The following is a 23,032-nucleotide window of genomic DNA, read 5'->3' as shown; positions in this document are numbered from 1 at the left end:
GAAGGATAAGATTTCTGTTACTTTGTAGGCTCACTAACTGTGATGAAGATCCAGTACCAGTTAGTCTCAAACACAAGTTTTTGGACCTTCTCAATGCTATCTTTTCGAGGAAGTCGATATGAAGTTGCTTAGTGCCACTTTGGGCCACTATACTGCTTCTTGAGGAGGATTCAACACCTTGCATGCAATGTTGCAGCCTTCTCATTAGCCGCAGCAGGAACAAAAAGTAAGTGTCTAAACACTTCCTTTTGGTTTGGCGAGGCTGTTTGCCTGATGTTGCAGATTTGGTGTGCGTACCTATGCTATGTTAAGTAAGAACTTACAAGACTAGCCTGCCAGTAGCCTTTCAGTTTACCTGTCGAAGTACCTGGAGCTGAAGGTGGGTCTGAAGCTGTCAAACAACCTTTGCCTCTCTCTACCCTATGGAACTTAACTGCAGAATCATGGACCCCTTTCCTTGGGTCTTAAGGTAGCTGCATAGTACTCCTACCTCCCTCATGTGTCTTGGTATGCATTTTTCCTAAGGTAATGTGTTTAGCATAAGTCTTGAGAAGAGGTAGAATGATTGGGTCTTCTACCTTTTTCTCCTTCCTCTCTTGATGGGATGCATCATCCTTCTATTACAGGCTAGCTGGAAATATAATGCTGTTGAATTTAACGACGGAGCACATTGATGTGCATAGTTTGACATATCTTTCTGTTAGGGAGATAGGTTTTCTAAGTTTTAATTATTGTTATTGTTACAAGCTAAGCTATAACCCTAGATGGAAAAGCAGGATGCTATAAGCCCAAGGGCTCCAACAGGGAAAAATAGCTCAGTGAGGAAATAAACTACAAGAGGGGTACTTGTTTTAAGAACAGTATCAAAATTGAATTAGATCTTTTATGTATAAACTATAAAAACCTAAAGAAAAACAAGAGGAAGAGAAATAAGATAGAAGAGTGTGCCAGAGTGTACCCTCAAGCAAGAGAACTCTAATCCAAGACAGTGAAAGGCCATGGTACAGAGGCTATGGCACTACCAAAAACTAGAGAACAATGGTTTGATTTTTTTTAGTCGGTACTGGCCAAGGCCCTAACTGCTCTTACATTTCTATGATTAGCTTTTAGGAGGTTGATTTAATTACCTTCCTTGCTCCTGAATGGGGTTTAGGGAATGTCCTCCCACCAGTGACTATGTTGTTTTTAAATGACAAAAGGGTTGCATAAGAGGATTTTCCAAGTTGTAAAAACCTGAGACCTTTAAATGAAATTTCCTTCCTTAACCACCCCTCTCAGTTGTAGGCCTAAGGCCATAAGGGTCTAACTGTAGTAGATAGGCTGGGCTTCCCCCACTTGTCATTACCCAACAACAGTACCTTGTTTACGATTCGATGGCCATTTCAGCACCGCTGAAAACATATCTGTGTCTGAAAAAATGCTAAACTTGACACCAAATGAACAAATTTTCTGTTTATAAGTTGCCTATATCATTTGCACTCGTCAGATAAAAGAGAATACTATCCTAGCCCGTTCCTTTCTGTACCTTGATATGACATTTTATTTGGATAATGTCCTATAGTTTTTACACTACTTGAAGTGTTCAATTTTCAGCCAAGCTCATGCAGGTCTTGTCATCAAGTTTTCTTTGATCTTATTACTTGATATGAAGTGATTTTTGTCAAAAACCTTAGTGATGTGATGGTAAATATTGTTGGTTTCAAAGCCTTCTGATTGTTGACTTGTTTGGTTGGTTAGATTTGATATGAATATCCTGTTCCAAAGCCATTGTGGTTTGTGGGAAATAAGTGTTTGTCATTCTGATGTTTTAATGTCGCTCTAGTTAGGATTTTCTCAAAGATTTTTATATCGGCTGATGTTTGTGACCTATGGTTTTAGGAGGTGGTATCAACTTTCTGGTTTTAGTGCTGGATAAGTGATTGGATTGTCGTTATTAGTGACAAAATCACTCACAAACTCAAATCTTGCAAACATTGTAATGATATCCAATAAAATGATAGCATGTGTCAGCATAATTGCATTGATGTCTCGTACCGTAACTAACAAAGAAATAGAGACAAAAAGAAACTGCAAATTGCATCAGAAAACTGAATAGATTTACTATGCATTATAGCTACAGGAATGGATGATGCACTGACCTCATAGAGTTAAGGAAATTTGATTATTCAACTTAGAAATTTCCAATCTACTGTGATTTATGAATTATTTTTTCCTAATAGCTAGGCTAGTCAAAATTTTAATCTGAGTGGCTAGGCTAATCAAATTTTCAGTTTGCTGAACGGGTTCAAGATATCTGCAGCAATGTTGTGAAAATATTTGCAAATAGAAATTTTTTCAAACCTCTTGCCTTGCAATAATTGTTCACCTTCCGAGTATTACAAGTTGCTCAAACTAAAGAGAATGATCAGTTTTCACCATTAGGGGACTACATGGACCTTTATGCATATTCAAGCAGGTGAAAAGGAAGAGAATCCATCTGCAATGTGTCTGGTGATTGGTGGTACTGCAGGTCAGGCTAGCATATAGTACTTTTTTTGTATAAAATTGTTAAAGAAAATTATATTTCATATGTATGAGCGAGTACTTGCATTCAGTGTGGCAGGAAATGATTAGGAAATGCCATGTTTCCATTAAAGGTATTTTGCAAGATACAAAATTTTGCTTGACTGTATATGCTATAATGCTTCACAACACAAAAAGTTTTAACCCATAAAAGCTACTGCATCCTGATGTTCTTTCACAAGGTATATAATCTTTTGGGAAAATTGACTTGTTAATCGCTCTTAGTTGTAATTTTTTTTAAACTATGTGATCTGAACTACTTATCCTAAAAGTATGGTAATCATAAACAAGAAAACAGGGTAGGACAAAATCTTTTATTGCTCTTGTTACTCATCATTGTTGTTAATGTCAGTTTAGTGATTGTTCCCTTAGAATGTTCAATTGAAACATTTAATGAGTTTTTTCCATGGTCTGTTGCAGTACCTTCTGTCATTATAAATTTTTTCATTTTTCCTAAATCAGTATACTTCTCTAAACTTAATTATTTTCCCCGCTAGTGCGTTGCAAATTTCTTTCCCATTCCTCCCAAATCTTTCCTAACCTTGTCATCTATTACTTAGCCTCCCTCCTCTTTTTCCTGTGTACTAGACTAAATTTTTCTGTTTTAAGTTTCATGTACAGATTTTCAGTCTATATTAGCTTTATAAGAGTGAGTTTAAATGATTCTCCTCAATGAATCAAATTTTCTGTCTCCATTAAAAAAATGAATGCTTCGAAGGTATTAAAAATGGCAGGTGAAGCTAAATTATTACGAGCAACATTCTTTATGTAACCAGTGTGCTCATATCACATTGGTACTACAAAACCTGTTTTCAGTCAATACTAAATGATCTTAAACCTTAATGGTTTTCATCTCTATCAACATCTTGTGATCATTGTCTTTAGTCGCAAAGAACTTAACCTGTTAAGTGAATACTGAACTATTCATAGTGATTATTGAAGCAAATTAATTGATGATAGACAAGTATTAAGGTTTGATGACATTGTAGCCCTGATTAGACATTGGTTATGTAGAGAACTAAATATCTTTAGTGCCTATTTTTATTATTTTCTTGTTTAGATTGTTTTAGTTAATGTCTGTGAAGTGGAGCATACTTATTCATGATACTTGCCAAATTTTTAAATAAAGTTTTTGGAATAGATAGGTTAGAATTACCTTAAAAATTATATTTTTCTTTATGAAATGTTAATTGTGATAAAGTGCTGACTGCATTTTATTTTCTACCTGTTCTATGCATATACAAATCTTTTGTCCTTTAAACTTGGGAATGTCTTCAGTGTAGCTGGAATGGCCGTTGAATTGTTAAATAACAAAGTAGTTAAACGACAAGTGGTGATTTTGGGGCGAGTGACCATTCCTACCTGCCTTTGGAGGAGTATGAACGGATTGTTGTGTCTTATCCAAAGCCTATAGTCTTTCTTCTTTTCCTTTGTAGAAATTGATTGCTGGCTGTTGTTTGCCCTGTTGATGGATGTGAGTAAGCAAGAAATTCGTACTTGGTGGGGAAAGGGTGGCCACTGTAAGTTTATGTCTAAATTGGCTGTATATTCACACACTGCGCTTCTGAGGGTCATGATAGTTAACAGTCATCCCCATGTGCTAAGTACAGGTCTTAGCTGCTTGTGAAGTGGCAGACATGTTTTGGGGAGGAAAGGAGAATCCCTCTCAGACGTCGGGCTTGGTAACCCCTAAGACAATACTGAGGTAGCCTTTCATCTCCTTCCTTCTGTCATCCAAAGTTCTTGCTGCTGTTGCTTCTGTGCTTATCTCCCTAGATCTTTGGCAGGAGCAAGGTCTCAGATATGTTTCGGCTCGAAGGTAGCTATGACACTTTGTAACACTTCTATGGTGGTGGCCACGTCTCATCTTTTGAGGGTTCGTGTAGGCAGCATTGGAGAAGTGGAGAACCGATTCACTGGTCTCCCCGATCCAGTTCAAAGTCTACTTCCAGGGGCCTGTCCCTTCAAAGGAGTCTGCAGCCAATCCTGCTGGATAGGGTGCAAGAAAGGCACCTGTGACCTTCCCTTGCCCCAAACTAGTCACAACAAGAGGGAAGCCAAGAAGAAGAAGAGGGAGAGAGGGAAACTCAGATGCCAGGGTTTTCCCTCCTTCTGTCATGACTTGGGGAATGTCTGTCTGGCCTTTGGGAAACCTGTCATATATAGGGGTAGTGAGTATCCTTTGGGACAGTCACTACTTTTTGTGGACTGTTGGCCCCGCCATTTCGCATACCGATAGTGTATTTAACCGATCCCTCAACATCACCAAAAGCCCTGGCCTTACTGGCAGAGGTGGTGATATTGGACTCTACTGTTGACTCTGAATGGTGAAGTCAAATATGGACTGGAGACGTCATTGACCTGTCTCCACAGAGTAAGCTTGTTGTTCAAAGAATGTTCAGGATTAAAACAGTACATTCTGTCTCATCAGAGGAGTAGACATCATACTTTTAGTAGATCTGAAGGATGTGTACAGTACTTCAAATTACCCATGCTTCAATATTATTGAAAGTGCCTCCAATTGTCCCTCTTCTGGACAGTGTATTAGTTCAAGACTATGCCTTGGACTGTTTACTGGTCCAGTGTTCACCTCGGGAGCAAAAAAGGCCCATTTGCACTGGATACATCTGTTGATTTATCTTGTTGGTTGACTAATCCTACCCTGCGACGTAAGGCAGTTGCTAAAGGAGACCGCCTTCTTGCATTTGTCATGTTTTTGGAAATTTGATAAATTCCCAAGCAGTGATTGAAGCACTTGGACATCCTGATAGACACAGTAGTAGTGACAGTTTTTCCTTCAGCTGATCCCATTACTAAGCTCAAAGACCGTTTCTTTCCAAAAAAGAAATACTAGCTCTGCACTGGCAGTCTTCTTGGCCACCTTTCCTCACTGGAAAAGCTTGTTCCTCTTAAGCATCTTCATCACAGATCCCTTTAGTGATGTTTAAAGGATTACTTGTCATCCTACAGGGTTTCTCTATTCTTCTTGTTTTAGTGGGATATGCAACTCCTCACTAGAGCATCAAAAGAAGGGTTGAGCATACGCCTGGCTGACCTGGTCTTCCCAGGAGTTTGGTTGGAAGAAAAGCAACTGCATATCTACATCCTAGAAAAGTAATCGGTATTTATATCCCTGTAAGCATTCCAAGAACATTTTAGGAGGCACTTGGTTGTGTTGATGAAGAACACTACCACTGTCACAGCTTTCATCAACAAGCAATGGGGCACTGGTTTGCTTCACCTTTGTAATCTGACGAAACAGGTACACATCTGTGCATTGATTCACAATATAAAAATGATAGGTACATTCTGGATGAGAGTAATATATCAACAAGTGTAGTCAGTTGCTAAGGGTAGGTTATAGGGTCAAAGTGGTCCCTGCGTCCTTGCTCAGTGGAGAGCCGTCTTTCTCTGTGGTGATCACCGACGATTGGCCTGTTTGGCACACAGCTAAACAGGAAAAACTCTGTGTTTTATTCCCTCTTTCTAGGGTGGCTCCCAGATTGCCACTGAGTGGTATCCCTATTTGTTAATACTTCTAGTCTAGGTCTTTAGAGATCGACCCCAGTTGTTCACATTTCTCTATCTGCAGCATCTCCAAAGGTATCACTAGTCCATGAACCTGCTGGAACCTCATGTTTGGAGATTACCCTGTAAGTGAAAGACTTATCGTAAGTGATTGTATAAGAGATGTCTGTATATGTTTGAAAATCCTCTTGTTGTCTACCAGGGAAAGTGGGTCATCTTTTGCCATTGGTATCATAGAAGGGATACTTCTCTAGAAGAGTCTAGTGCAGATCACAGATTTCCTTGTCTTCTTTCTTAGTTGCGGTTGTTCAAGGCTACCACAGACTTTGGTACAGTCTTTCAAATGAATGGTATAGGCATCTTTGTGAGTTGTCTATGCTCATGGGGAGCTTTGAGCAGTCTTGCCCTCCCTGGAGTGAGACATGACCCAGGGTTTCAAGGCCCTTATGAACCTTTGAGAAGGTCATCAAACATCTGATACATAGGTAAGTTTCACAGTCTCTTATCTAATCATCCACGCTGAGGGTTGGAAGTTTCTTAAGTTAGTGGTGCCATAGTTCGTGGAAAAAACTTAGAACCCTTCACTGCATGACCCCAGGTTCAAAATCACCTTCCTCTCTCTACGTAAAGCATCGGGTCGCAATCAAGAGAAGATGCTTTTGTGCCCTGTGTGATCTCTGCTGTGCTACCTGAAGAGGACTACACCTAGTGTCAGCCTCTACCTTAGCACAAGCAGGACCAAGAAAGTGGTGTCGAAGAATATCGTCTCTCTTTCACTTTGTGAAACACTTTGTAAAGCACTTCTCAACTTCTGAGATGTTTAAGGTACATTCATGAAGTCTGGGATATAGGTCCCACCATAGTCTTCAGGAAAATACTTGCAATCAGCTAGGTCTTGAAGCTTGTAGTTTTGAGAAGCCAAACGACTTTCTCAGTCTTTTACCTACTTGAGTATACCCACAAGTTCTTCGACACTTGTTCTTGGTCATTTTGTGGCTTCTTAAGTAGTTGTGTAGCCAGTCCTGGTCCTGCACAAGACAGGAAGCATCTTGTCCATGGTACTATGTAGATATAAGTTTGGAATGAAAGTTTGAAATACTGGCTCTTCTTATTCTTTCCTTCCCCTCTCTGGTAGATCTGACTTGGCGCTGATAAGCTACACTTTGAAGATCCATTCTATGGTGAAATATATACCAATTCAATCATCATATGCTAGGTATTACATTCTGGACTTATCCCCTCTTTTGGGAAATGGATTCTGCCCTTGACTGCTTTTTAATCTTACTTAGTACAGGGTAGGCCCCTTTCAGTCTACTTATCCCTCAGAATGACAGATAGGAGGTTACTGGTGTCGTCTCCTTTTCTCCCATGTGGGACCAAGTAGATTGGCATTTCCAGGGAAAAAAAGATCTAGCTAATTCAGTTGTAGAAGGAATTCTGATCCACCAATTTCTGAGTCTCCCTATTTTAAAGGACAAAAGGTATATGTGTAGGAACAAGTAACAGATTTCAAAAGTACATTTGTATTTTTCCAAACTGTAGAAACCTTAGTCCTTAAAAGTTAAACTTCCCACCTGAAATGCATTTTTCAACCCTGAACCGAAGGTCAAAAGTGAAGAGTGTATGACAGGAGGGTGGGGCCTGGCTATTCACCCATGCTCTCCATCTGTCGTTAGCTACCTCGTTAACGAACTCATGGCTGTTCCAGCTTTGCTGAAGACATTCCCTATTTTAAAGGACCCTGGGAAAATATGGATTACTTTTAAAATTTGTTATGTTATATTCCTTCACAGATGTTTCTTGCATTTTAGATGTCCTTTTTGTCGTTTTCAACTGCTAGTTTTCATTCTTCTTTGCTAAAAAGTTTCCTAAATACCCTAGGCTTCTTGATTCCCCGGTTTCATACTTTTAATTGTTTGACTGCTTTTTCATGCTTTTTGTTCCATGGCTTTTTATTAAAGCATGTAGCAAACAGGGCCTTTCTTCTCCAATATACTACATATACTTTTCATCACAATAAAGATCAGTTTTAGCTTCTGTACCCGTATGGTATCAACATCACCCTGGGTTTCTTTAATATTTCATTGTCATATTTAATTTATAGATATGGCAGGATTATGGTAGCACTTGTCTCTAATAATTTAGTCTTTAAAGGTATCTTCCCAAACATTATCTTTTAAAACCAACAGTTCCATCTAGCACAATTTTCTCATATGTATCTGATAACCTTTTACTGTCTTATTTGTTAAACCAGACTATATAAGGTTATCAGCTACATATGAGAAAATTTTAGGAAATCAGAGGGAGACATGTTTAAAGGGATTTCCGTGTGGGTATTTATATAGCTAGAAAATTACATGAAATAGGTAAATGAACAGTGCAGTTATTCACGTTTGAGTCAACAATGTCTTACTGTTTGTAATACTATACTTCAGACCGTATACGAGATCTTGACATTGATATGATACTTGTAAAATAGGACAGACTGAAGTAGATGATGCTATAAAGCAAACCTGATCTGAGGATGAATAAAAGAAGACTTGTTTTAGACACTACAAGTAGTTTGTAAAACTGATTATAAACAGAAGGAGAATGAATTGTTTAAAAAATAAGAGAAGGGACCATAACACCCCCAGGTTGATGCAGTGTAGAATTTGTTAGTTTGGGTATAAGTGTGGAAAGAAAGTTCTTATGAATTATTTTTTTTTATATTGATGGCCAATGTTAAAGTTAGGGTGACCCCTTTTTAACCAATATTGAAGAAATTGTAACTCATGCCATAACAGAAAGATTCATCAGAATGTATACATGCAACTTGGTAGAAATGCATATTCTCATACAGTTTGCTTTTAAACTTCATTTGTTAAAATCATTTTATATGTGGAATAAGAGGCTTTTTTTTCTTTTCTTTGCTGAATAATTCTCAATCAGAAAAGCAGTTTTGCATTTTTTATGGTTTATCCAATTTATTTTTTTTGGTTCAAGGGTGGAAGCTATGTAGATCCAAGTGAATGTTGCCATAATGTTTTTTTTGCAGCCAAATTGCTGAACAAGATAGTTATTGAATACATGTTATAGTACATCATATACTATTCTTTATACATAAGAAATCTAGCACCATTTACCATTTGATATGATAATGAATATTCAAGATTTTTGGGGTTTAAGGGAAATGCTGATTGCATAAATAATTGCAGCATTTACCAATGATGCTACGGAATAAAAAAAATACCAGTGGGGGGACTGGATGTAATGGAGAAATTAAGTGCCATATCTCTTGTTTATATATATTTATATATATATGCAGTATATTTATATACGTATATATACAGTATATTTATATTTTGTCTTGAAATTTTTTTGAATGTTAAACCTTAAGCTGATAATTAGTTTGTTATTAATTTGTAATATGTAGTTTTATTAATTTGAAATGCATGTACTGTACAAGTTTTGCTTCATAGTCATTATCACTTGATTGCTCAGGGGTTGTAAATGTCTGGAAGAACAGGTTTTTGTCAAGAGATAAAGTCAGGCTATACAGGTTACGAGGAAGGTCTTACCCTAAGTTGATTTGAAACAAACAAAACTGTTAAACTTCAGTACTGTGTATAGAATAATTTCTTTGTATAGTTTGTTCAGCAAGGTATGAGTATGCTTACAGCTTATTTAAATAATGTATTTAAAGTAGCAGTTTTAGCGCATTTAGTAGAATAATTGTGTATGATTTCCTGTAAAACTGCCTTGATTTTCATTTTGCAATTATAGCTGCAAAGTTAATGCAAGAAGAGAAAGTCTTTTGATTTGCCTTCATTAATTACAACTGTAGCATATGCTTAAGCTTGAAAATTTCTTGTTTAATTTAATTATAAAACTGATGAAATCTTTATTAGTCTCTTCTATTTGCAATGATATTAGCATTTTTTTAGTTCCCTTTTCTTTTGCCAATTTCTGCAATCCTGTTTCCGAAAGCCCGTCAAGTTTTATTTAGCCCTCTGCATCCGTAGATTCTTTTTAGGCCTTAACATTTTTTGCAAGTTATCGATTTGCTGGCATCACCATTGGGATACCTGGGGATCTGCGAGAAAAATTGTCCTTAGATATGTCTGTATCATTACATTGGAATCAGTTGTGTATTTCTTTCTGGAAATTTATTTTACTTTGTAATGCAAGTGTCTAGTCTTATCTTGTTACTGTGGTAAAATTTGTGACCATTTCTAGTTTCTTGTTGATCCTGCTACTCTGGCAAAAACTGTTCTTTTTCTCTTATTTATGACCCGTTGTGTGCAAGAAAGGATGGGCTTTCTACAAGCTAAGAGTTTGTTATTTTGTGTATTAACATAATAGGTAAATAGCCACATAATAAATATGGGAAAAATATCAGCAATTGCTTCACCTTAGTCTAGGGCCAGCTCCATCGTGATGGTGTGTGTGTGTATGCGACAATATGCAGCGACTCCTGAAGGTCTTTGCCTATTGCTCTGTGCTCTTTGGCTTTTTTGTTAGACTCAAATGTCAATTGAATGTCCATTTGATTAGAGTTTAGTATTTTTAGTCACTTCTAATTGTTGAAACGACACCCTTACAGAAACAGGAAGAAGAGAAGGAGAGGGAGAAGAAGCTCAGAGAGAAGGACAGAGAAAGAGACCGTGACCGGGACAAGGACCGTGACAGAGACAAGGACCGTGATCGTGACAGAGAACGTGAACGGGAAAGGGAGCGTGAAAGAGAGAGAGACAAAGAACGGGAGCGGGAAAGAGAGAGGGAACGAGAGAGAGAAAGGGAACGGGAACGAGAAAGAGAGCGCAGGGAGAGGGAAGAAAAGTTGCGACGTCGTTCCCGGTCAGGTTCCCGAAGTGCTCCCACCAGGAGATCAAGATCCCAATCTGCAGAAGTTCGTCGATCGAAGAAAGAGAAAAGGTGTGAAATCGGTTTATTTGTTAGCTTTTGCTTGAGTTACTTACAAATTATGATATTTTCAATTAAATGTACCCTTATTGTGCACATTGTATGGGGCGCAAATGATTTTGCACTCCTCTTGATCATTGCGGGTGTTGCCCGTTTGTATTTTTTTGAGTCTCTTTCTACTTAACTGTCTAATTGCCTGAACTAAATACAGTGCAGCTATTTTCTCTGATTTACAAAAACCTTTTGATATAGGTTATACAGTAAAGTATTTTAACTTTGGGGAATCAGGATTTAGTAAAGTAAGATGAAATAGTTTACTTTTTTCTTGTTTATTCTTTTATCTTATTTATTCTCTGAATTTGTTTACTTTGAACTTTTCTGCTTCAGATCACCCTCGCCTGTTAGGAGAAGTGAGAGAGACATGCAGCGAGAAAAAGAGGAGGAGGACAAGGAACGTAAAGAGCAAGAAAGGAAAGTTCGGAAAAAGGAGTTGCAGTACCAGGTGAGAGAATCCCCCCCCCTTTTTTTTTTACTTACAGAAGTGTACCATTATACAAAGACTAATGATTTTACTTATATTAATTTTGAAAGTGTCATGTATATTTTTCAGGAGGTTTTAGAGAGATTCATTTCTGAAATGAATTGCCATTGCTCTCTAATATCATTACATCTAAGATCTAGAGTAAAATTAATGGTAGGGGTGTCAGAAGAATTTGAGGAGAATGTTGTTGACTATTGATGAACATCATGGCACCCTTAGCAGTTTATTGTAAAATGGACCCTCGGGGTACGGCGTCCCCAGCTTACGTTTTTTTCACGTTACGGTGTGGAATACGATGTTTTTTTGTTCCCTTGTTACGGCATTTTCCCCACCTTACGGCATCGAATTCCAAAATTCAAACTTGGTGGTCGGTACGCGTACAACTGTGCGAGTCACTCGCCTACCACCACGCTCATACGTCACTAAGAAGCTGGTCTGCTATTGGTCGGCGTCGCTAAGATGCCGATACGCTATTGGCCAAAATCCCTCCCACAATGCCTGAGAGAGATGCTGCCTCTCTCTCTCTCTCTCTCTTTGTTAATCGCTCGCTTAGTTCAGAATCTCGTGTGTGTGTTTCGTAAAGACTTGATCTCGTGTGAGTGCTTGCGATATCATATTTTTTGTGCATTTTAGTGCTTAATTCCAACTTTAATTCGTTAACCATGGGTCCCAAGATTGCTAGTGATGTTAAAGGGAGAATTAAGAAGATGATTACTATGGAAACGAAACTGGAGATGATAAAGAAATACGAAGAAGGCATGCGCATCGTTACCCTTGCTAGTACATATGGCCATAACCAGTCAACGATTGATACAATCATCAAGAACAAGGAAGCCATTAAAGCAAGCAAGTCTTCTAAAAGCATTACAGTACTGTCCTTGCTAGTGGAAGGACCTCAATCAACGATGAGATGGAGAGACTCCTTCTACTATGGATTAAAGAGAAGGAAATCGCTGGTGATACACTCACGCAATCGGTAATTTCGCACAAGGCGAGCGCTATCTTGACCGATCTCGTGGAAGCCTAGAGAGACAGCGGAGACGAAGGAACGTCGCAGCAAGCCCCCAAGAGTTTGGCTTCTCATGGGTGGTTTGATCACTTTAGGAAGAGGACTGGTATTCACTCAGTTGTCAGGCATGGAGAGCCGGCCAGTTTTGACAAGAAAGTAGCAGAAGAATTCCTCAAGAAGTTTAAAAAATTAATTTCTAGAGAAGGCTACATTCTTCAGCAAGTGTTTAACTGTGATGAAACTGGCCTTTTTTGTAAGAAAGTGCCCCGTCGTACATATATCACAGCAGAAGAAAAGAAACTTCATGGCCATAAACCGATGAAGGACAGACTTACCCTCGCATTTTGTGCAAATGCCAGTGGGACTTGAAAATTAAGCCCCTACTGGTGTACCACTCAGAGAATCCTCGTGCCTTCAAGGCACAAGATATCACGAAGGATAGGCTCTCAGTGTTTTGGAGGTCTAATGCCAAGGCCTGGATCACGAGCACCATATTTATTGAGTGGGTAAACATCTGCTTCGGTCCTGCTGTCAAGAAATTTTTAAAAGTGAACAATCTTCCTCTAAAATTTCTCCTGGTACTGGACAGTGCCCCTGCTCACCCTCCTGGCCTCGAGGCCAACATACATCCTGACTTCTCCTTCATCAAGGTTCTCTTATCTGCCGCCGAACACACCCCTCTCCTCCAGCCTATGGACCAGCAAGTGATTGCCAACTTCAAGAAGCTTTACACGAAGCATCTGTTCAGAAGATGCTTCGAAGTGACCGAAAGCACTCAACTCACCCTCCGTGAATTTTGGAAGGGGCATTTTGACATCGTTCAATGCCTGAAGATGATCGATAAAGCTTGGAATGAGGTTTCACGGCGCACCTTGAACTCCTCATGGAAGAAATTGTGGCCAGCTGTTGTGGTACAACGCGACTTCGAAGGTTTCGAACCCTCAACCGAAGACGAGGCTGTTGATGATCCTGCCCTTGAGGGTGATGTTGAGGAAATGATTTCAATCGGGAGGTCCATGGGGCTTGTTGTCGATGAGGCTGACGTTGATAACCTTATCGAGGAGCACAGGGAGGAGCTTACGATTGAAGACTTAAAGGAGTTGGAGGCAATGCAGTTGACCATCATTGAAGAAGAGCACCACTCTAGTGGTGGCGAGGATGGGGGGAGACTGAAGAAACGACAGTCAGAAATAAGGGAAGCTATCGGTTGGTATGAAAACCTTACGAGATTCATGGAAAAAAAAAACACCCAGAAAAACTTCACACAGGTTGTCTGATGGAGAGTTAATGACAAGTGTATGAGTCATTTTAGAAATATTTTGAGGAGTCGTCAGAAACAGGCTTACTTGGATAGATAATTCTCCAAAAGAGAAGTGTCAGAAAGCAAAGATGATATAAGCGATTCTAGTAAAATAGCTGAAAAAGAGTAAAGCAAAGATGAAGTAGTGCTACTGTATAAAATTCAAGTTCTAAAAAAAAGAAATCATAAAAAAAATTTCAAAAGATAAAAATAATAAAAATAGCATTTTTAATTTTAAGTGTTTAATAAGAATAAATTTATTATTAAGTGTAACATAATTAGCATTGATACGTTTTTATATCTGCCATCTCCTCCCCCCTCTGCCTCCACCCACTACCAGCTCAAGTCACGTCACTCCAAAGGTAAATAAAATTTAATTTTTCCCTTACAGTACAGTATATGATTTTTATTTATAATGCTAATTAATTATATACTGTACAGTACATGTATATTATATATAAGTACTGTAGTACAGTACTTACTATACTATATTGTTACTAAATGTAATATGTATATAAAATTTTGATGTTTTTACCTGGGGTTTTGCGCGCATTAGCTATTCTATTGCCCGCCATACAACATTTTCACCATACGATACCAACTCCGGAACGGATTAATGTCGTATGGCGGGGGTCTACTGTATTAAATAAAATTACAAAGGAGTTCAGGGTAGTTGACCCCTAGTGGTTATTTTATGACCTAGGGTGTACTTTACATAAATATTTTAGATGCAGTGGCACTTTTTAAATGATGGAAGTCAGAAATGGAGAGGAGAGGACTGACGGTCAACATTAGCCAGATGAGCAAACCCCATCTAGATGGATGAACTTCCTGAATGCCCAATCCTTCATTTGTTTTCTTGCAACTTCAAGGTATGTCTTTGTGTGTTGGCAGGGAAGATTTTCCAGTGCTGATCCCTGTATGTTAGGTTGCAAATCTTTATCCATACTTTGTCAGCAATATCCGTAAGTGTTCATTGGTACAACATAATACCTTGTAGATTCCTGAGCAATTGGCTGGTGTTTGTTGCAGTGTGTTTAATTAACACTTCAAACTATTGTCAACTGCATCAAGACCTGTGACTTTGTCCCAACTGTGATAAAGCAAGCGGTAGTCCCTTTTGACTAGAACTTTGCACTGGGGAGGAATTGAAACATGTTAGCAGCCATTATTCAATAGACAAAGGGAGGACAAGAGAATGTTCCTTTTGATCCAGCACTGAGTTGCTTTCTGGTTCTTCATTCCAATCGGTGGTAGTCCCTAATTTGCCATTTTAGGTCTGAATAAGCAGTCTTCTCACCTTTGTGATTTCAGATGTAGATATTTACAGCTACAGCTGTCAGGTTGTGTTCGCTAATGTGACTTCTAGACGAGTAAAAGCCTTGGAGGGAATCTTACTCAAGATCTTCAATGTTTTGTGAACCATAGTCATCTCCTTATGCAACTTGTGTTGATTCCACAACTGTTATAGATTGTAATGTTCATACTTGACCACCCATGGATAGGCTATCACCTGTTCTGTACTAGCAGGTAATGGTGATCATTAATGTTGTTCTATCTGGTAGATGAAATAACTTTGAATGTGTTGAATGTTGGCTATTTTGTGATTGATTGGTTTTGTATAGAAACCTAATTTTGCTTTATGAAACGTTTTTTTATAGCATAATTATGCGTTGACTCTTAGAACTGATTGATTCTTGGTCTGCCTTTTTTAAACATTTTTTTTTGAAAAAAGAGGTTTTTTCCTGTCCGTATGAAAATTGTATCATCTGTTCATGGGTATACCATTTATTGGTGAGAAGAGGGTATAGAGGATGTCATAATAGAGACAAGTTGATCTAGAATACTAAGCATCATCCTGTAATTATTTGTAAGTATCATTCTGTAAATTATGCTTATGGCAATGAAAAGTCTGAGGAAAAAAAAAAATTAACTTTACATCAGCATTTTGTAAAAGATATTAAAGGGATGGTACCATTTTACCTTAGGCTGAGATTTAAATGTTAAAGTTCAAGAACCCATGTTTGTTTACCAAGTAGCAAATTCCTTGTAATTCTTTTTCCTGCATACGAGCACTGTTGGGAGATGGTCTTTTAAAAGAAATATGCTAAATGTAATACCCAGATTTTATATACTTAAATGGAATAAAAAATAATTAGTCTAGTATCTGATAATTAATGGGAAATGTGAAGTGCTACCTGATAGTTCCAGACCATTGGTAGGTCTGTTGTCAGTCGTAGATTATATAGTCATAACCTCATTCATATACCTACATTGATGACCCTAATACACCATAGTTCACCAATTTTTGGTTGGTAGGCTTATTACACTAATATTAGGATTAACCACTAATCTCACTTTTCAGGGTTTCAGTTCTATGTACAGCCCTAAAAATGTTTTTCAAGTGATTTTTCTTTCTGAGAATCATTACATACAATGCTTACTAGTTGTCTCCCCCCGAATCAATCTTTCCTCGCGTAAGCAAGGATAGTATCTACCAGGAACATTCCAACCCAAAGTCGGTACATGTTGCTGGTGTTGGTACACCTACCTCCAATATTCGGTCTCCTACAAGACTGAGCATACATTCTCTCAATAAGTATGAAGGGAGCCACAGTAGTCCCTTTCCTTCTTCAGAGAGTTTCAGATACCTAGAAATAAGATCTTAGATAGCCCAACAGAAATATCATGATGGAGCATATGATCAATTAGCACCCCTGGGTGCAGGGGATGATGTTAGCAGATTGGCTTGTCACAGACATTCTTGTCACCCATCTCCAGCTGACTTCTCTCAAGACGGTCTCCTTGCACCAGGTCTTCACTCACACCTGTCATTAGTTCTTTTCAGTGTTCTACATCAACTAGCAGAGATCCTTCCATGCCTCCAAATCTTCCTGCATTCAGAGACTAGTCAACAACATGAGACCTCCCACTCATCCTTATGTTGAATCAAAGCAGGTGACTTTACAGGACTGCTTTTACAATCATTGAGACGCAACATTACATAAACTGATCTTCAGCACGACTCCACACCACTCAGCAACAGGCCTTCACACAAAACGCCGCCTAGCGCTTTACCAGCTTCTGAAGGCACGAGAGCTAGGAACTCTTCTGACTCTGGAGAGTCGAACCTTTGAAGGCTTTCCATGAGGTGTGTATCAAGACCACCTCTCTTAAGTGAGAGGAGTCATACTTTGTTATTGTTAATCCAACTCCCAATTTCGGATCATTGGAAGGGGAGAAGAGACCCTACATTTGTTAAGGTATTGACACTCATTTGTGATTTCAGTGACCTTGGAAGAGGCAACCACAGATCCCATAAGGGAAGATATGATATCCATAGATCGGCGCTTCAACCTCCCTCAGAGGTTGAAGCTGCTTTTGACTTGCTACAGTCAGAACTCTAGCTGATTCAATAAGATCCTGCCTCTATCACTCTTCGCAGACCCTTATTAACCCATCAAACCAGCTGAGTATACGGTGATGGCAAGGTCCCCGCTAGAGATACTCGAGTACTTGATGCAATAAGTTTTTGATACTCAAGTCTGTTGCCATCGAAGCTGCTTCCATAGCCAGCCCCAAAAAACCTCATAGTTTGAACACTAAGTAGTTTCAGTCTTGTACTTTGCCATGACCCAGTACGTGACAAACCTTTGGACGAGGAAGAAGTACACGGGCATGATCCTGTCTGGCGCCAAGACTAGTACCTTTCTGGCATATCAATCAGCTTACCAGGGTGCCAATTGAATTCTGAAGAGAAGGAATACCATAGCCCCTCTCTTCACCAGGCAGGTGGGACAAGAGGAGGCACGTTCTTTATGCTATGCATTGGTGTTGGAGACTGCAGACCGGTTCCCATGGAATGAAGCAGTCATCATTATGGAGAAGTGGAAGAAGGCAAGCCAGGACTCTCTTGCATTGAGCAGTTACCCTCTAGGTCCCAGGCCCTTCAAATGCAATGATGCAGAGAACATCATGGCACCTTCAAGTTGGAGCTGAAGAAGACACGTGCACATTTAGGTAGTAGGTTGGTCAGGGCACCAGGCACCCATTGAGATACTACTACTAGAGAGTTATTAGGTTTGTGACTTGCCAGATAGTGCTACATTGGAACCCTCTCTCTGATTGTGACTCATTTTGTTTGCTGACACATACACTGAATAGTCTGGCCTATTCTTACCACTTTCTCCTCTGTCTTCATACACCTAACAACACTGAGATTACCAAACCATTCTTCTTCGTTCAAGGAGTTAACTACTGCTCTGTAGGTGTTCAGTGGCTACTTTACTCTTGGTAAGGGTAGAAGAAACGTTGAGCTAGGTGAAGCAGCTCTTCTAGGAGAAGGACACACCAAAATCAAACCATCGTTCTCTAGTCTTGGGTAGTGCCATATCTTCTGTACCATAGCTTTCCACTGTCTTGGATTCGAGTTCTCTTGCTTGGGGGTACACTCGGGCACTATTCTATCTTATTTCTCTTCCTCTTATTATTTATAGGTGAAGAATTTAATTTATTATTGTTATTGTTCTTGAAATATTTGATTTTGATTGTTTATACTTCTCTCATTTATTTATTTCCTTTCCTCACTCGGCTATTTTTCCCTGTTGGAGCCCTGGGGTTTGTAGCATCTTGCTTTTCCAACTAGGGTTATAGCCTAGCTTGTAATAATAATAATAATGAACATTTATAGGTCCATTTCTGCTCGTCCAGACTTCTTCCCCTAAAAAAGCTCTATCAATGCTACTCTCTTTTTTTCCTCAATCTGGCTTTTCTAGGTAGTCAAGTAGGGGAAGGAAACAGAAAGGGACATTAAAGTCAACAGTACCCTCCCACTTCTGATGAGTGGCGTTATGCCTATAAAGACAATGAGCAAAGTAACACCAACACGAAGCCAAGAACTGGTAGGAGTAAGTCTTCCGAGATGCATACCACTTGCTTATTATACTCTCTCGTCCTCCCCTTAATCACACAGATAACATTCCAGATCGACATTCCAACATCATCAGAGATGGTTCTTTAGGCTCCAGCAGTCAACTAACAGATGGAGAAGTTAATGTGGCTCAGAAGACCTGTCATCTCTCTTTCTATTGAACAAATTGGTCCTCAGACACTATTCAAAGGTGGAGGCAACAAGCAACATACAGTCATTCACCTTTGGATACCAATCCCTTGGTCCTACAGGAAGTTTTTCTGCTCAATCTTTGGGAGAGTAGTGTACCAGTTCATAGCTTTTGACTCATTTACTGAATATCTTGGCAATTACCAAATTCTGGCCTTCAAGAATATTGCTCCAGCATAAAGTCAAGCTTCCTCTCTTTTTGCCATGATCTAAGAATCAAGGTATATTGAAGTAAGTTCTATCAGAGGATGGAGCGTCTGAGAATACTGATAGCATGACAGCAAAGAAAGTCTTCCTTTTAGGCAGTCATAGCAGGAGTGGCAATGTCTTCCAAGACATTTTTCATAGGCAGAGAAGCTAGATCCTCTTGGGCATCTCCCAAAGTGATTGCTCCATTGATACCTGAAGTATCACTAATTAGCAACCAGTGATTCCTCTCACCACCTGGTTCTAGTGGAACAGGAATAGGAAATGTATTCCAGTAGCTGAACAATGAAACCTCATCAAGGGAACTCCTCATCTCTGGAAATGTTGCTGTTCACAGACATATTTGAGGAATGGGCCTCACCTGAGGAATTAATCTGTCTTGGAGATCTGGTTCACGGTAGAAGTGCAAATGCTTTTGAACCTGCTGGAAATGCGTGCATCTTTGTTACCATTGCAAGTTTTTATAAAAGAGTTTGGAGGAGCACTCAGTGTTAGTGGTGTACATCAGCTAAAGGGCCACGGTTTCACAGACCCCTTACAATTTGGCAAAACAAGTGCACATTTGCAAAGTCTACCACTCAGTAGAGCTGGCTGCAAGGTTCTTCCTGATAGTTTGAGCGGGCATACTCATTCATCAGGAACGTAAGTGTAAGGCTTCTTAACTCTTGGATTCACAACTAATTGGCCTGCTCGCCATTCATTTGAATAAGAAGTTTCGCCGCATTAGTATCCATATCAGCTGTTTTTCTAATCTTCCTTACCCAAGGAAACTGCTTAATCTCCATGATGAAGGATACTGCTCAGTCCTCAGAAAGTTTTTAGGGTAAGGCTTAAAATTAAAAGTAGTCCCGTTGTAGGGTTTGTCAAGGTTCAAGGAGTTTGGAACAGTCTTGTCTTGTCTTTGGAACTTGAGTCACACAGGTGTATTAAATCCGCAGGTGTGTCTAGCAGACCCTCTCAAGCCCATGAATTAGGTGGCAGATAGAGCTCCGACCCTCAAGAGTGTCCTCCACTAGCATTACCCTCAGCGAAGAATAGGAGGCCTTCCTCACCTTCAGGAGTTCATGGTCAGGAACTTTGAGAAAAGACTCAATTGCTTTTGTAAAAGAAGTGCTTAACAGAGATCAGGATGGCTTCTCTCTTTCCTGGAAGGACACAACGACATTTCTTTTCAGCAACAGAAGGAGTAAACAAAGAGTACCAAGGACACTTGATTTTTTACTTTTTGGTACAATCAGACATGATTATTATCATCATTACTAGATAAGCTACAAAACTAGTTGGAAAAGCATTATGCTATAATCCCAAGGGTTCCATCAAAGCAAAAATAGCCCAGTGAGGAAAGGAAATAAGGAGAGATGAAAGGGGGACCATTTCCGGGTTTAAAAAAACAGTCAGATATCAGATCTGTCTTTAACTCCCAGTAAAAACCTGTCAGTGGTTCAGGTATTGAAGACAGACGTCTGGTAACGACAGACAACCTTCTCTGCCCACTAACTATGAGTGTTGCCCTCAGGTCCCTGGATACTTTTACCCTTGGCCTTGTGACTTTTGTTCAACAAAATATGTAGTAAAGCTAGCTTTTTCACAGGACAATCATACATAATGAGACGCACCTCCTTAAGAGGGGGTAATGCTGTCAGTCTCTGTAGCATTCTTGTGGCCCTTGACGTTACAGTACTTCTTTTTATATCCTTCTACTTGACCCTCTGTTCCTGCTACTTTTTTTACTTCTTCCAACACCTTTCAACTTTTACTCCAAATTGTAACTTCAGTCTTCCACCAATTACAGTTGGTTGTTGAATGGGTCTCAATTGGCCCCAGCACGGGACTATACAGCTAAAACTCCTAAATCTAATTGAACTAAGATCAAAAAGTTGTCCTTTTGAGATTCTGTTCAGAGCAATGTGCTATTCATGTCTGATCTTTTGCCCCATCTTGTTTTACATTATTGGTGGTGTTAAGGCCCATACAGAGCTTGTGAATCATATTCATAGTTTCATATCGTTGTTGACTTTACTCAACTTTCTTTGCTCTGATATATAATTATCCAGCTTATTTATTTTCATTTTACTTTTTCTTTAATTTTTCATTTCTTAATGTTTTATACAGTACTATTATGTGGGTATTGAGTTGAACATTTTGTACTATAACAAGGTTGTTAAATGGATTTTTTTTTATATACTGTATAGTTTTATAGGTACTGAAATTATTAATCAATGTCTGGTGACTTAAAAAACTAAAAAAAATTTAAACTAACGAAAGCAAATTAATTTTTAGGAACGGCTTAAAGAATTGGGAAAACCCGAGAACATAAAAAGCAAAAGGAACTTGATAGAGAGAAAGAAAAAAGATCGTTTAAAGGAGCTTTGAAAGGGAGGAAGAGGCAAGACGGTTTGAAAGAGTTCCTGGAAGGGATTACGATGATGAAAAGAGACGATCCAAAATATTATAAGTGAGTTTTGTAGATAATTGTCAGCTTTGCTGATATATTTTGTTTTCCTTCTTTGATTTCCATATGCAGTAATGGAGGTTATAATCCTGAGGTAAAAAATTGTTTTACTTCTTTTTAAAAGGTCAGTATAAGAGATCATCTAAATTACATGACTAAATAACAAATAATTACTTCTGTTCTGCCCAGTTGCAAACATTCATGCTGCTTTTAACTCATTTCTTTTACATTTGAAAGCAATATTTTTTTTTTTTTTTGAAAGGTCACCTTTTAAATGTTGAAGGTTGGTAACAAAAAAAGCCCCCTCAAAAACATTATGATAGCACTTTTTTACTGTACTTACTTTGTAATTCATTTTTCAGGGGGACATGCCTTCCAAAGAAGATTATTGGACCGTGAACAAGAAAAGGAAATGGACACAAGAGACAGAGTCAAAGAAAAGGAAGAGTTGGAAGAGTTAAGAGCTAAAATATTATCTGAAGGTCATGACAATCCTGATGCAGCCTTCCAGAAGGTAATATCATGTGATACTTTCTTTAAGACATGATTTGGTTGGTGTTTTTTATTTAAAATTACTTGTTAGAATTGTGATCTTTTATGTATAGTGTTTTTTTTTTTTTTTCAAAAGGGACTAAATCTAAAAGTGGTCATGTAATATCCTGCTTTTCCAACTGGTATTGTAGCTTAACTAGTCATAATATTACTTGAAAAAATAAGCATCATAATAGTGTAGAGATAGTAGTAATGTAACAAAAATGATAGGTATCTCTGCAGCTGTACTTTGTATAAGGGTATTTTTTGAATACTAGTAGAAAATAATTTCAATTATCTTCTAAAAATAAGTTACGAACCTCTCTCTCTCTCTCTCTCTCTCTCTCTCTCTCTCTCTCTCTTCTCTCTCTCTCTCTCTCTCTCTCTCTCTCTCTCTCTCTCTCTCTCTCTCTCTCTTTTTTATCAGTTATTTAAGATTGTTTATAAGTAATCCCACTTGGACATTTTTTAGGCCTGTGCAGAGAGAGAGGAACAGTATTCGTCCAAAGCTATTAATCAAGCCAGTTAGCCGAAACGCAAGATTCCCCCCATTGCCTACAGTTCCTGATGAAGCCACCTCCAGCCCAGCCTCAAACACCTGATCAGCCCCCATTACCTATTGCTCCACCTGAATCTGATTCTGATTCAGACGGGGCCATATGTCTGATGCTCCCCCAGAACCTCTTCCTGATATGAACGATGATTCTCAGTCGATAGGTAAAGGGTTTTCTAACTTATGGGAGCCCCCTGTATTTTAGTTGAAAATATTGAATTAAGTTGTTGAGTTTAAACAATTTGATAATGAGGATAGAAATATCAAGATGATACAAAGTTATTTATTTTTTTCAAGGATACAAAACTAAATTTCTATGATTGTC

General features: G+C 38.7%; 1 pseudogene; it reads left to right on the top strand.

Annotated features, from left to right (window-relative positions):
* The window catches only part of LOC137630263 (RNA-binding protein 25-like), a 71,356-nt pseudogene that overhangs the window by 37,897 nt on the left and 10,427 nt on the right, over window positions 1–23,032 (top strand).

The sequence above is a fragment of the Palaemon carinicauda genome, chromosome 38 (genome assembly GCF_036898095.1).
Source record: "Palaemon carinicauda isolate YSFRI2023 chromosome 38, ASM3689809v2, whole genome shotgun sequence".
In the NCBI taxonomy this organism is placed as follows: Eukaryota; Metazoa; Arthropoda; class Malacostraca; order Decapoda; family Palaemonidae; genus Palaemon; species Palaemon carinicauda.
Note: the sequence above shows the minus strand (reverse complement) of the source record. Positions and strands in the feature narration are given on the sequence as shown.